Source organism: Moschus berezovskii, chromosome 5 (genome assembly GCF_049115385.1).
Source record: "Moschus berezovskii isolate FMDL1 chromosome 5, NW_MosBer_1.0, whole genome shotgun sequence".
NCBI lineage: Eukaryota > Metazoa > Chordata > Mammalia > Artiodactyla > Moschidae > Moschus > Moschus berezovskii.
In genome coordinates this window covers 123,636,267-123,652,123 of record NC_142464.1, presented here as the reverse complement: position 1 = coordinate 123,652,123, position 15,857 = coordinate 123,636,267, and positions in this window count along the sequence as shown.

Genomic DNA, 15,857 nt, shown 5'->3' with positions numbered 1-15,857 from the left:
GCAGGAAGGGCTGGGCCTGAGCCGGCCGGGGGCTGGCCGGGAGATGGCCGGGGGCTGGCCGCTCAGTGCCCGTCCCCTCTGAGGACGGCTGAGTGAACAGGTGAGTGGGGGAATGAGGTGCGAGGTGCCTGGCGCTGCCTCTGCTTTGACTCCCGGTGAGAGCGCAGAGCCCGCACCACACAGCCTCTGGGTGGACACCTGACGCCTGGGCCTGTGGCCCCTGCCACTGTCACTTCAGTCCAGAAACCCAGCTGTCCCCCATGCTTCCTCGGACTCACCGGTCCAGCCTGTCCAAGGCTGGGGCTCTGGCCTCAGGGCCCACACTGCTCAGTGTCCCCAACTGTCAGCCACCCTTGGTCCGCACACGATGGGCTTACAGACCTCTGATTTATTTTCAACAGTGGGAAGAAGAGATTTCACCCAAAACAGGTTCTGAAAAGTCGGGACGTCTGGACCTACAGGGCTGTGTTCCCCGGTGGCTCACCAAGGGCCCGCTGCACCTCCGCAGAGGGCACACTGTCCCGCAGGCACTGGGAGCGCCCCCAGCTCCTGGCTGGTGCCCTGCAAGTGCTGAACCGTGACCCTCGTCCCTAGACCAGGGCTTGGCGGCTTGGCTCCCAGGAAGCAGCTCAGAGCCTTGGCATTCTCAGCCGCGCCCCCGCCCCACCCCCAAGCTCCGTCCTGTGGCTTGGCCCCAGGCCTAGGCTGACCCGCAGACCCCATCCAGCAGCCTGGGGAGGGTGCCGGTCCCTGGCCCCAGGGAGGCCAGATTGGGGGCTGAGAGGTAGTTAGACCCTGGCCGCCCTCCTCGGGGGCCCTTCCCCAGGTTGAGGGCCGGCAGGGACCAGGCACCGGGCTCAGGCTTAGATTCCCAGCACCCAGCCAGGGCCCTCTTCACGGTGGAGACCAAGGCCCTGAGTGGCCCAGGGGCTTGGGCAGACTCTCCCCACAGAAGTCCCCAAGCTGGGGTCCCACCACGCGATTCCCCGTCTCTCAGGTCTCAGGTCTGGAGGCTCTTTAGTGCTGGAGACCTGTTCCCTGCGCCCCCACCCCCTCAACCCCGCTGGTTTTCTCACAGGTTTCTGTCTTTTCCTTTCTTTTCGTCTGCACCACACTGCCTGTGGGACTTTTAGTTCCCTGACCAGGGATCGAACCTGCGCCCCCTGCGTTGCAAGTATGGAGTCCCAACCATTGGATGACCAGGGAAACCCCATGGAACCCTATATTTTTCAGTTCTGGGGCACTGTGGGGCAATCATAGGTCTCCCTGGGGAAATTAAGTTTCCCCATTTGCAAATGGGAAGTGGCTGGGCCGGGAGCCCTCTGGGCACTACAGTCCCAGGGCAGATGCCTCCGCCTCTGCCAGGCCGCAGGTATCACTGCTCCTCTCTGTGGGGTTGGCGAAGCGGCCCGAGGCCGTCATGAGCGCACATGGGAGGCCCTGATGCCTCTCCTTCCTCTCTGAGAACCCCCTCAGCAGCCTCACATCCGTCCCCTTGCACCTGACTGTGATGGGCTCGGAACTGGTACAAGGAACCCGAGGGCTTCCCTGATGGGCAAGAAAAATGCAGACCATCTCGCCACGGGGACTGGTGCTGAGGAGGCCAGAATTCACTTAAACAAATCGCCTACATCCCAGATTTCTTGTCTTAACCTTTTAAAGACCATTTTGGAAATCTTGCTTTAAAGAAACAAAAGCCAAGTGCAACTTCTTTTTTACCAGCCGTGATCCTGAAGGACTGGCCAGGACACCCTGGTCGTCCAAGACAGAGCGATGTCGAGGGGGTCAGGCAGTCGGCTGGGTGAGTCTCCCCAGCCTGGAGATGCCCAGGCAAGCCATGCAGGGAAGGGTGGATGGTGGTTTGAGGGGCAGGCATGACTCCTTCTGAGCAAGGAGGCCCTACAAGAAGCTAGAAGGCTGTACAGGCCGAGATACTCATGGCGGGGAAACAAAAGCTTGAGTCAAAGGGACAGCGCTTGGTCTCACTCCTTCTGGGATAAGCAGTGTGCCCTGCAGCCAGGGCGACATGCTAACAGGGGCAGGACCCGAGACTGCAGGCCTGCTGGCAACAGGCATGACCCCAGCGGCAGCTTGAGGCAACACCCCAAGGCCATATGAACGTGGTTCCTGAGTCAGGGTCACAGAGGCTGTCTCAGCGCACTCCTGTGACGTCCCTTGGGACTCCCTCCAGGGCTGGGCCTACCCCAGACCACAGACAGTAGGAGGCTGATGTGGTGGCAGGGTAAACACTGACAACTTGAAAATACTCTCAAAGTAGCCTGCAAGGGCCTCCCAGGGGGCACTGGAGTAGCCTTTCCCTTCTCCAGGGGATCGTCCCAACCCAGGGATTGAACCCAGGTCTCCCACATTGCAGGCAGATTCTATACCAGCTGAGCCACCAGGGAAGCCCAAGAATACTGGAGTAGGTACCCTATCCCTTCTCCAGCGGATCTTCCCGACCCAGGAATTGAACCAGGGTCTCCTGCAGTGCTGGTGGATTCTTTACCAACTGAGTTAGCAAGGCCGACCAGCAGTAAACAAGCCAGTGCAGGAGAAAAACGGGACTTGGGTTCCATCTCTGGGTTGGGAAGATCCCCTGGAGGAGGGCACAGCAGCCACTTCAGTGTTCTTGCCTGGAGAATTCCAGGGAGAGAGGAGCCTGGTGGGAACTAGTCGCAAATAGTCAGACATGACTGAAGTCACTTGGCACGCACAGCCTGCAAAGCTAGGCCAGAGGAGGGGATTTCAAAACACCACGGGTGACTGGAGCCCGTTTTTGGTTTTGAAAATGGTCTTTCGAATAAGAGAGACCGGGTCAGAAGAACGCAAACCTGTTCTCTGCGGTCATCAGAGTGATGAGGTCAGGGCCATTAAGTGTTCGTCAGACTCCTTCCGGGTTTTCAGGGTGTACCACTCCTACAATCGAAGACGGCTGTTTTCTAATCAGAAAAAGTACAGTGGATAAGGAGACTGTCTTGGGGTGCACGTTCAGACAGGAAGGCCTTCAGCGCAAGTTTCTGAGCCCGAGGGTGGGCCCCTGGCACCGCTGTCCTCAGCAGACCTGGGCTCGGGACCCTCAGCCGCCCTCCCCCCACCCCCCGCCCCCGGTTTTGCTCATGGCGTGTCTCTCCACCCCAATCCCCCACTGTGAAGAGGCACGTGCTGGATGAGCCCCAGGGATGCTGGGAGAGGGGAGTAACTCTCCCCACGAGTGTCTCTCAGCCAGTCCCTCCCTACTTGGTCTCCCTTTCCCCATCCCCATCAGATTAGATCCCTGGGGGTCCCCACCTTCATGTTCAGGCCAAACCCAGGGGCAAGCCCTGCTCGCCACTGCCCTCTAGTGGAAGGCTGAGCATGGCCCTGAGAGGCTAAGACCCCTACGGTGGGCACAGGAGGAGCACCCCCAGGCTGTGTTCCTGTAACCACCCGCAACCACCCTGGTCTCCACTTGTTAAAGCCCTGATTCTTCATCATACAGTAGAGGTACGAGTTCAGTGACAGGTAATGCGTATCAAAGAATATTCAAACTACTGCACAATTGCACTCATCTCACATGCTAGCAAAGTATGCTCAAAATTCTCCAAGCCAGGCTTCAACAGTATGTGAACCATGAACTTCCAGATGTTCAAGCTGGATTTAGAAAAGGCAGAGGCACCAGAGATCAAATTGCCAACATCCATTGGATTACCGAAAAAGCAAGAGAGTTCCAGAAAAACATCTATTTCTACTTCATTGACTATGCCAAAGCCTTTGACTGTGTGGATCACAATAAACTGTGGAACATTCTGAAAGAGATGGGAACACCAGACCACCTGACCTGCCTCTTGAGAAACCTGTATGCAGGTCAGGAAGCAACAGTTAGAACTGGACATGGACCAACAGACTGGTTCCAAATAGGAAAGGGAGTACGTCAAGGTTGTATATTGTCACCTTGCTTATTTAACTTCTATGCAGAGTACATCATGAGGAACGCTGGGCTGGAAGAAGCACAAGCTGGAATCAAGATTGCTGGGAGAAATATCAATAACCTCAGATATGCAGATGACACCACCCTTATGGAAGAAAGTGAAGAGGAACTCAAAAGCCTCTTGATGAAAGTGAAAGAGGAGAGTGAAAAGGTTGGCTTAAAGTTCAACATTCAAACAACTATCATGGTATCTGGTCCCATCACTTCAAGGCAAATAGATAGGGAAGCAATGGAAATAGTGAGAGACTTTATTTTGGGGGGCTCCAAAATCAGTGTAGATGGTGACTGCAGCCATGATATTAAAAGACACTTGCTCCTCGGAAGAAAAGTTACGACCAACCCAGATAGCACATTAAAAAGCAGAGATATTACTTGGCCAACAAAGGTCCGTCTAGTCAAAGCTATGGTTTTTCCATAGTCATGTATGGATGTGAGAGTTGGACTATAAGGAAAGCTGAGTGCTGAAAAACTGATGCTTTTGAACTGTGGTGTTGAAGACTCTTGAGAGTCCCTTGGACTGCAAGGAGATCAGACCAGTCCATCCTTAGGGAATTCAGTCCTGGGTGTTCATTGAAAGGACTGATGCTGAAGCTGAAACTCCAATATTTTGGCCACCTGATGAGAAGAACTGACTCATTGGAAAAGATCCTGATGCTGGGCAAGATTGAGGGCAGGAGGAGAAGGGGACGACAGAGGATGAGATGGTTGGATGGCATCACTGACTCAGTCGACATGAGTTTGAGTGGGCTCCGGGAGTTGGTGATGGACAGGGAGGTCTGGCGTGCTGCAGTCAACGGGGTCGCAAAGAGTCAGACACGACTGAGCAACTGAACTGAAGGCACATCAGGTGGCTCAGTGGTGAAGAACCTGCCTGCCAATTCAGGAGACGTGGGTTCTATCAGGGGAGAAGATCCCCTGGAGGAGGAAATGGCCACCCACGTCAGTATTCTTGCTGGGAAACCCCATGGACAGAGGAGCCTGGTGGGCCCCAGTCCATAGGGTCACAAAGGGCTGGACACGACTGAGTGACTCAGCAGGCATGCACAGCGTTTATTAATGGCTTGCAGTGGCGACGCTGTCCCCAGGCACATGGGCCACACAGGTCCTCGCCTGGTCACCAGAGCAGCTCTAGTCAGTGGGCGTTCTGGTCTCACCCTCTTAGAAAGGAGCTAAGTGGAGACAGAGTGAGCCCAACATCACCGAGCTGGTGAAAGGGGCGAGCAACAGTTAACACAGCCAGGGGCTCCGCCAGCCCCACTGGCAGGACCTGTGGCTAGCCTGGTGCCTGGTGCCCTGTTCAGGGTGACCAGTCACCGGCTGACCAAGACAAGGTGAAGGCAGTGCTGGCGCTCTTAGCGGTCTCTCCTCTCCAGACGAGGAGCTGGTTGATGGGGAAGAAGGATGATGCGCTCGGAGTCCCGGGCAGACAGACGCCCCCTCCCAGCCCGAGTTGCATCTGTGAGGTCAGGGCAGGGATGCGAAAGAGCCGGCCAAGCCAGGACTCAGGAGGGCAATATCCATGGAGCGGGTATATGGAGGACAGAGAAGGGGTCCTTCCCTTGGGGACCACAAGCGCCATTCCCCTCTGCCTGCGTCTCGCACACCCACCATTCACAGGAGGCAGGATGGCGTGGAACGGGAAAATCCCCCTGGTTCCGACACTGTGGGTTGTGTCTCCTTGAGTCAGACTCTTAACCTCTCTAACCCTCAGGTTGTCCATCTTGGAAAGGAGGCTCACATGTGAGCAAGCTCAGACGCGATCTTTCCCCTCACCAGCAACCTTCAGAGGAGGCCACAGCCTGGCTGATGCCCCGACTGCAGCCTCACAAGAGCCCTTGATCCACAGAAACTGTGTGATAAGAAATGTTAGCGAGCCGCTAACGTCACATGCTTCCCTGGTGGCTCAGCGGGTAAAGAATCCGCCTGCAGTGCGGGAGACCTGGGTTCAGTCCCTGGATAGATCCGCTGGGGAAGGGATAGGCTACCCACTCCAGTATTCTTGGGCTTCCCTGGTGGCTCAGCGGGTAAAGAATCCGCCTGCAGTGCGGGAGACCTGGGTTCAGTCCCTGGATAGATCCGCTGGGGAAGGGATAGGCTACCCACTCCAGTATTCTTGGGCTTCCCTGGTGGCTCAGCGGGTAAAGAATCCGCCTGCAGTGCGGGAGACCTGGGTTCAGTCCCTGGATAGATCCGCTGGGGAAGGGATAGGCTACCCACTCCAGTATTCTTGGGCTTCCCTGGTGGCTCAGTGGGTAAAGAATCTGTCTGCACTGTGGGAGACCTGGGTTCGATCCCTGGGTTGGGAAGATACCCTGGAGAAGGGAAGGCTACCCACTCCAGTATTCTGGCCTGGAGCATCCCATGGACTATGCAGTCCATGGGGTCGCAAAGAGTCGGACACTACTGAGCGGCTTTCACTTTCACTTTCAACATCACTAGCCCGGGAGGGGCCATCTGTGTTTCAGTGAGGGGAGGCGGACGAGGTGGTTCAGACCATGGACGCTGGCATCAGCCACACTTAGGGTCTGTGCACCTCTCTGCTCTGCCATTTGCTGGCTTTGGGTGGACCTTGGGGAGGGTCTCAGTTTTCTCATCTGTGAAATGGAGCCAGCAACCTCAGGGGCTGCCAGGAAGACAGACAGTGTGACTTGGGTAAAGCAAATGCAATACTTTCGCCGACGGTGGTGTCCACTCCTTCGGCAGATGGTAGCTGCTTCAGTAGCATCACTCCCTACCCCCATCGCTCTGGAGAAGGAAACACAGGAAGGCCGCAGGTCTGTTTGTCTGCACCTTGGGAAAGCAAATGACAAACAGGGCCTGATTTTCTGGAAGGACGAGGATGAGAGTGACTTGACAGAATGCTCTGGCAGGCCCCCTTAGTCACCACAATTCACACACAAAAAAAGCACCTGGAATTAGAAAGCGCTTGATTTGGGCGGTGTTCCTGGTTCTCCTTCCCAGAGGAGGAAATGCCAACCCGCTCCAGCATCCTTGCCTAGAAAATCCCATGGGCAGAGGAGCCTCGTGGGCTACAGTCCATGGGGTCACAAGGAGTCTGACACGACTGAGCTCACAGCACGCACGTCCCCCCTGCTCTGTGGGTGGCTGGCTGTGTGACTGCAGGTAGGGTGCTTGCCCTCTCTGAGCTTGGTGCGCCCAGGGGTGAGGTAGGTCAATCGTGGACTAGAAGGACGTGGACATGTCATGTGTCTGTTTGGCCTCCCCTCATCCGCCTGCCTGCCCGCCCCCATAAGTCTGTCTGGAAGTTGCCAGTTCCCCTAAAGTGGCTTTTCATCTGAATCCAACTTTTATTCAATCAATATAAAACCTCCCTGGGCTTCCCTGGTGGCTTAGTGGTAAGGAATCTGCCTGCCAAAGCAGGAGACGCGGGCTCAGTCCCTGCTCCTGGAGGATCTCACACGCTGCAGAGCAACAAAGCCCGATACAACGAAGCCACAACTGTTGAGACCCTGCTCCAGAGCCCAGGAGCCACAACTACTAAGCCCGAGCCCCACGAGCAGCTACTGACGCCCCGGTGCCCTAAGGCTGGGCTCCACAACAAGAGAAGCCACGGTGAGGAGTCTCTTTCTCCGTGACTAGAGAAAAGCCTGTGCAGCAATGCCAGCACAGCCAGAATAAATAATGAAATTGTTTGAATAGACAACTCCAGGCCCTGCTCTTACGGTCAGATCCTTCTTACTGCACAGCTGCCTGCAGGTTTCCCTTCTTCCACCGTATCCACAACCTCAACACCCCCCTGAGGCCAACATTGTCACCCCCATCTGTGGATGGGGGAGCTGAGGCTCTGTGGGGTCAGGAAACTTGCCCGGGGTCATGGCAGCGGCCCAGCCGGGCGGGAGCCTGGTCTGTGGCCCCCCTGGGAGCCACCTCTTCCAGGGACCCAGGAAAGCCAGCAGGAGCGAGGCCACAGGTGGGGTTGAGGGGGGGCAGGAGACCTGAGAAAGGCAGGGAGAGAGGGCTCCCAAGGGGTGCTGGCTGCTTTCCCCCGCTCGGGCCTGGCCTCCTCAGCCTGCCTTTGCCAGGCTGGCTATTGCCGCCGCTGTCAGCTTCCAGCTCCAAGAGGGCAGGCCTGGTCACCTTGGCACTGGGCAGCCATAATGGCTCCAGTGACAGCCAGGTAAGTACGGCTGTATAAGATCCCGGCTAGGACTTCCCTGGTGGCAGAGTGGAGAGCATCTGCCTGCTAGTGCAGGGGACACAGGTTCGATCCCTGGTCTGGGGAGATTCCATGTATCGCGGAGCAACTGAGCCCGGGGGCCACAAACGCCGAGCCTGTGTTCGGCAACAAGAGACGGCACGGCAGTGAGAAGCCTGCATACTGTAACTGTAGAGCGGCCCCACTCGCCACAACTGGAGAAAAGCCCGAGCGCAGCAGCACAGACCCAGCACAGCCAATAATAATAAGAATAAAAAAGATCCTGGTTAACCAGCCGCAGGGCAGGAAGGAGGCCCCAACCTGGGAGGCACGTCCTGCTCACTCAGTGGACAGGCTGGATGACTGGAGGGACTGCATGGGCCTTGGTCCAATTCTTCGTCCAGACCGCAGCCCAGCCCTGCACGCCTACTATGTGCCAGGCCCTACAGAACACAGTGTGGATCTGGGTCTCTGGTCCCCGAGCCCTGGCCCAGCGACGTGATCTGGGAAGACCCCTCCCTGCGTCAGCCTGTTTCCTTGCCTGGACGAGAGGATCATGTCACAGAGTTGGTGAAGGATTATAAATAAAGTCTGGGAATGCCCTGTGCCCAGAACAAGGAGGGCACTTAATTCTTGCTGTTCTTCAGTTCAGCTCAGTCGCTCAGTCGTGTCCGACTCTTTGCGACCCCATGAACTGCAGCACGCCAGGCCTCCCTGTCCATCACCAACTCCAGAAAATTGTTCAAACTCATGTCCATCGAGTCGGTGATGCCATCCAGCCATCTCATCCTCTGTCGTCCCCTTCTCCTGCCCTCAATCTTCCCCAGCATCAGGGTCTTTTCCAGTGAGTCAGCTCTTCATATCAGGTGGCCAAAGTATTGGAGCTTAATCTTCAGCATCACTCCTTCCAGTGAATATTCAGGACTGATTTCCTTTAGGATGGACTGGTATGATCTCCCTACAGTCCACGGGACTCTCAGGAGTCTTCTCCAGAACCATGGTTCAGAAGCATCAGTTCTGCAGGGCTCAGCTTCCTTTATGGTCCAGCTCTCTCATCGGGGTCGCGAAGAGTCGGACACGACTGAGCGACTTCACTCACTCACTCTCTCCACACATGACACTGGAAAAGCGACAGCTTTGACCAGACGGACCTTTGTTGGCAAAGTGATGCCTCTGCTTTTTAATATGCTGTCTAAGTTGGTCATAGCTTTTTTCCCAAGGAGCAAGCATCTTTTAATTTCATGGCTGCAGTCACCATCTGCAGTGATTCTGGAGCCTAAAAAAATAGTCTGTCACTGTTTCCACTGTTCCTCCATCTATTTGCCATGAAGTGACCGGACCAGATGCCATGATCTTCATTTTTTGATTGCTGAGTTTCAAACCAGCTTTTTCACTCTCCTCTTTCACTTTCATCAACAGGTTCTTTAGTTCTTTTTCGCTTTCTGCCATAAGGGTGGTGTCATCTGCATATCTGGAGGTTATTGATGTTTCTCCCAGAAATCTTGATTCCAGCTTGTGCTTCTTCCAGCCTGGCATTTCACATGATGTACTCTGCTGCTGCTAAGTCACATCAGTCGTGTCTGACTCTGTGAGACCGCATAGATGGCAGCCCACCAGGCTCCCCCGTCCCTGGGATTCTCCAGGCAAGAACACTGGAGTGGGTTGCCATTTCCTTCTCCAGTGCATGAAAGTGAAAAGTGAAAGTGAAGTCACTCGGTCGTGTCCGACTCTTCGCAACCCCGTGCACTGTAGCTGCATATAAAACAGATTTTACATAGAGAAACATTTATTTTGTTCCGGTGTCCCGTGTTACTAGTTTGAACACATCGAATCAGCCCCACGGAAATAGAACACAATTCTGTCGCCTCTCCAAACACTCTCTGACCTGTGAAAGCAATGCTTTTCCCTAGAGGCGGTCGTGTCGGTGGGCAGGACCCCACGTCCTGGTCTGGTCTGTGTGGACGGTGGTTTCAAGCTCAGTTCAGCTTTCACAGCCTTTGCAGGGCTGTTTGGATCTGACATGCACGTGCATGACCAAAACTCTGACTAAATCTTAGTCAGTCCCTCTGAGCCCTTTTTTAATTTTTTATCAGAGAATTGTGGATTTACAATGCTAAGTTTCAGGTGTCCAGCAGAGTGAGTCAGTTGTATATATCCATGTACCCACATTTTGAGACTCTTCTCTGATTTAGGTCATTGCAGAGCGTTGAGTGGAGTGCCCTGTGCCATATGGTAGGTCCTTATCAGTTACCTATTTATGTGGCACGGTATTCATTCCAGGCCTGTCCTCAAAGGACAGAACCGAGCTAAACCGGTCTTATGCCTCACCCGCAGCGCCCCCTAGTGGATGCCTGATGCCCAGCCTTCAGCAAGGATGCCCTCAGGCTGTTAAGCCAGAACCCTCAACCTGGCGGTCTCCCTCAGTGATCTTCCATCCACTGACCCCACCTGCTCCTGAGCCATGACCCCCATGACTCCATATTCAGGACTGAGCCTGGTTCCCCCACTGCAATTATTCTTGTTCAGTCGCTCAGTCGTGTCTGACTCTTTGCAACCCCATGGACTGCAGCATGCCAGGCCTCCCTGTCCATCACCAACTCCCGGAGCTTGCTCAAACTCACGTCCATTGAGTCATTGATGCCATCCAACCATCTCATCCTCTGTCGTCCCCTTCTCCTCCTGCTTTCAATCTTTCCCAGCATCAGGGTCTTTTCCAATGAGTCAGCTCTTCGCATCACGTAGCCAAAGTATTGGAGCTTCAGCTTCAGCTTCGGTCCTTCCAATGAATATTCAGGATTGATTTCCTTTAGGGTTGGCCTGTTGCAATAGTCCAGAATAAAAATCTCTCCAGCTCTGGGTTTTCTCTGACATGCACCTCCCCGCCGTGCTGCCCCCGCCCCCGCCCAGGATCCTCTTCAGGGCCAGGCCCTAAAGTTCTCCGAGCTTGGGGGTGGCTTGTCCCCCTGAAGCCCCCGGGCACAGAGAGGGCACATCACTGAGCAGTGGTGGTTGTTCTGGTCATGGTGAGGGCTTCCGTGGGGGGAGGCCCACAGCGGCCAGAGGGCTTAGGCTGCCAGAGCCAGAGACGCTAAGGGGCTCTCACGCCGCCTGTTTGCCTGTGGGATTGGGGGTCACTGAGCTCACAGCACCTCATCGGTGCTCCCAGCCAGCCTGCGAGGGCCCTCGCATTGTTCCCATTTCAAAGATGGGAAGAGTGAGGCCCAGAGAGGGACCACAGCATGACAAGGGGAAATCCGTCCTCTGCGGCTGGTCGTTGGGTTGTGGGCATCATTGCTCAGAAAACCCAGATGTGGGGTTTTCCCTGATTGGAAGTTGGGCTTTGCTGATGGCTCAGATGGTAAAGAATCTGCCTGCTGTGCAGGAGATTCATGTTTTATTCCTGGGCTCAGAAGATCCCCTGGAGGAGGGCATGGCAACCCATTCCAATATTCTTGCCTGAAGAATCCCCATGGACAGAGGAGCCTGGTGGGCTCCAGCCCATGGGGTTGCAAAGAGTTGGACACGATTGAGGGACCAACTCAACTAACGGTTTCATTTCCAGTAGTCGGAGCCTTCAGGACCGCCACTGTTTCTCCGCCTCTGTCGCTGGGTCTCTCTCCCTCTGAGTACAAGAAGGCAGATGGTTTGCTGTTCAGAGAGTGGGTCAGATTACTTGTTCTCAGCAAGAACCACCCCCCACACACACCCCATCCCTAACAGCAGCCTGGGAGAGGCTTAGAAAAAGGAAAACTGTGACCAGGGGGCAGGAGTCTGAGGCCAAGGAAACATCCCTTGACTTTCCCTTCCCTTGAGCCTTTTTCATCCAGGATTCCTCGAGAAAATGGAGCTCTAGAGCCTTCCGACATCCACCGTTCTCACGAGTGAACCCCCTCACACCCTCGTACGCCCGGAATGTCCTCCGCCCGCCGAGCACCCCCGGGAGGAAACAGCCCGCGCACAGCTCTCTGGAGCCCTGGCGTCGGAGCTCGGCCAGCTCCCGTTCTCTGCCCGCTCCTGCACCCTCTCCGTCACTTCCCTGTCTCTCTATCTCCCTCTCCCCGCCCCACGTGTGTGGGCTCTGCGGTCTCTGCCGTTTCCCTGTCTCTCCAAAGGTCAGGTTCAAGATCACAGTCACTCAAATAGCTCAGACACAAGCCTCAGCTACTCTGATTCTGAGACTCCCCAGGGAGTCTGGCCCCCTGGAATCTGCGTCCGGCATCCGGGGCTCCTCAGAACAGCCCACCCACCCCAGTCCGGGCAGCCTCCTGTCCTGCTGGCTCCGACCCTTCCATGTCGTAGCCTGGTCTTCCCTCCCTAACTCCACTCCAGAATAGGAGACAGGGCTTTGAAGAGGAAGTTTACTGTGAAAGGGACTCTGGGGATGGGACTGGGTCCTGGGGAGAGGGCAGAGGGCAGTGATGAGTGGACACTGTTGATCTGGTCAGCCTGCAGGCGCCGGGGCCTTGATCCCACTGAGATCTGCTAAGGAGCCACGTGGAACGTGCCTGGGGGTTGAGCCTAGAACAGGGGCCGTGGGTGCAGAGACCAATTAAGTGGTCTTGCCACCCTGGGTTGGCATGCTGGGCCATCTCACAGGCACCCACAACACATGTCAGTGAAGCCCAGGGCAGAATCGAAGAGAAGTGCAGGGCAGGGCGCCCGCCGTGCCCCACACAGTCCGGCTCCGGTGGCTCCACTTGGCTCACTCCCCGGTCGAGGCCAGGCCACCACGCTGTCCCTTGGAGGCCTGTGGTCTCTACAGACTCGCTCAGGAGGTTCAGCACAGCAGGGCGTGGCCCCGTGGCTTCAGGTGGGGCTCCTGGGGACCCTCATTCTCTCTCTCCTCCATCCCTGGAACGGCACTTCCATCAAGGTCTCTGGAGGCCCAGGCCCTCACCAGGCTCCCCGCTGGTGGTCTTTGCCCCGCCTCCCCTGAGCCTACGGCCATCTGGGCGGAAGAGCCCAGGGGTGCCGCTCTGGTCCTCTGGGTGCCAGGCTCTCTCCCCCTGCCCCTGCTGTACTGGCGCCCCTACCTCCTGATGATGGTCAGGTACCACCCCTACTCCATCCCTCAGGAGAGCAGCTCTGCCTTCGGGTCCACGGGTCTGAGGTCCCTGCGAGTGGTCAGTTTCGAGTTCGAGGGATTCTTTGCTCCATCTCCTGTTGGAAGCCGGGGTCCCCTCCGTGCACGCTGAGCCGGGACCCCTGGTCCAGCAGAGCCCGAGACAGCAGAGGTGAGCGGCACACACCCTACTAGGGGGCCACCGAGGATGATGCTGGAAGGGCCAGGAGCGCTCTGCACTCGGTTCTGGCCCCGAGAACCGCCTGCCTTTTCTGAGCACGCACTGCATCCTGGAAAACAGGGCGCCACCCACAGGGAACGGTCCCTGCGCCGCACCTTGAGGGGGGCATTCCATCAGCAATGCGGGTGTCATCGCTCAGCCGTGTCCGGCTCTTAGTGACCCCGAGGACTGTCAGGCCCCGCCAGGCTCCTCTGTCCATGGGATTTCCCAGGTAAGAGTACTGGAGTGGATTGCCATTCCCTTTCTCCAGGGCATCTTCCCGACCCAGGGATCGAACCTGGGTCCCCGGCACTGCAGGCGGCTTCTTTACCGTCTGAGCCACCAGGGACGCCCATATAGACAATGCTGCTGATTATTGTTCACACACTTCTTGATGAAAGTGAAAGAGGAGAGTGAAAAGGTTGGCTTGAAGCTCAACATTCAGAAAACAAAGATCATGGAATCTGGTCCATCACTTCATGGGAAATAGATGGAAAAACAGTGGAAACAGTGTCAGACTTTGTTTTTTTGGGCTCCAAAATCAAAGCAGATGCTGATTGCAGCCATGAAATTAAAAGACGCTTGCTCCTTGGAAGGAAAGTTATGACCAACCTTGATAGTATATTAAAAAGCAGAGACATTACTCTGCCAACCAAGGTCCGTCTAGTAAAGGCTATGGTTTTTCCCGTGGTCATGTATGGATGTGAGAGTTGGACTGTGAAGAAGGCTGATCGCCGAAGAATCGATGCTTTTGAACTGTGGTGTTAGAGAAGACTCTTGAGAGTCCCTTATACTGCAAGGAGATCCAACCAGTCCATTCTAAAGGAGATCAATCCTGGATGTTCATTGGAGGGACTGATGCTAAAGCTGAAACTGCAAAACTTTGGCCACCTCATGCGACGAGTTGACTCACTGGAAAAGACTCTGATGCTGGGAAAGGTTGGGGGCGGGAGGAGAAGGGGACGACAGAGAATGAGATGGCTGGATGGCATCACCGACTCTGTGGACATGAGTTTGAGTGTAGTCCGGGAGTTGGTGATGGACAGGGAGGACTGGCGTGGTGTGATTCATGGGGTCGCGGAGAGTCGGACACGACTGAGCGACTGAACTGAACTGAACTGAACTGAACACTGGCTTTGAACCAGCCCCCACGGGGTAAAGAACTGGGGCCAAGGGAATACCCACAGTAAGCCTACTTCTCCTTCCTGGAAGGCTGACCTCTGAGGCATTTCCCTGACACACGCACGATGCACTTTTCTTGCTGAGTCTTGCCTGGAACAGAGCTGGGAGGTGTCACCTTTCTTCCCGTCTCGGATGGGGGTCAAGGAAGCCAGAAGCTCTCAGGAATTCCCCCAGCTCCCCTGCCAGGCCGGGGATGAGGTGGGGTGGGGAGCAGGTGAGGGGCGGGCTTCCCTCACTGTCCTGCAGCTTAGGTCAATCAAGAGCAATCCCAGCATCGAGCCATCTGGAGGGAAACTCTGCCCAGGACACTTCAATACGATGTGGTTTCAGCAACATGACACACACCGACTGTCCTGGGGGACCTGTGGGGACTTCGGGGACCTGTGGGTGGCTCCAGAGGCTGGGGCGTCCAGGTGATTGCAGCGGCTGGGAGCCTGGTTCCCTGTGTGACTGGTGTCTCTCTTCTCACCAACCGGGGGACTCAGACCTGAAGCTGTTCCCAGGAGGCCCTTGTGCGGGTGATGCTGAGCTGAACCGTGTCCCTCTCCCTCTCCGCTACCCAAGACAGGCTCAAGACCCACCCTCTGGGACCTGTGAACTTGACCTTCCTTGGAAATAGGGTCCCCACGGACATCGTTAGCTAAGATGAGGTCATGCTGGAGGAGGGCAGGCCCCCAAATGCAACGGGACCCACAGCCTCAAGCCCAGGGACACCAAGGGTGCCCGGGAGACCCAGAAGCCAGAAAGGAGCCTCCCCTGGAGCTCCTGGGGAGGGGGCGGCCCTGCCACCACCTTGATCTCATACGATTGGCCTCCAACTAAGACAGCACACTTCTGTTGTTCAGGCCCCCGTTTGTGGGGCTTTGTCCCACGGCCCCAGGACACCAGGCCACCTCGCATTCCAGTTACTCCCTGAACCAGCCGGTTCTTCTTCTCTCGTCTCCAGCACAGGCGCTGGTGTACAGGCAGTGCCCAGTCAACGCCCTGCCCAGCGCGCTGCATCCGTGAGTGAGCTGGCCCTGCCCCGTCACTCCCCATTTCCCTCACGTACTCCTAACTCCCGTCGTCTGTTTTCCGCTGCACGGGCACCAAATCTAATTAGAGAAATGGCTTCTTGATCACTAGCCAAAAATCCAAGTCTTGCCCACGGTGCGTCCTTTCCTGAATCAGGCCCCGATGTCCTACTTCGTTACTTGTAATGACCCCTCTTGTGTAATTTCTCTGTGATGGTGAAACGGTGCCAAGTCTGCAAAGTGCTCAGAGTTAACTA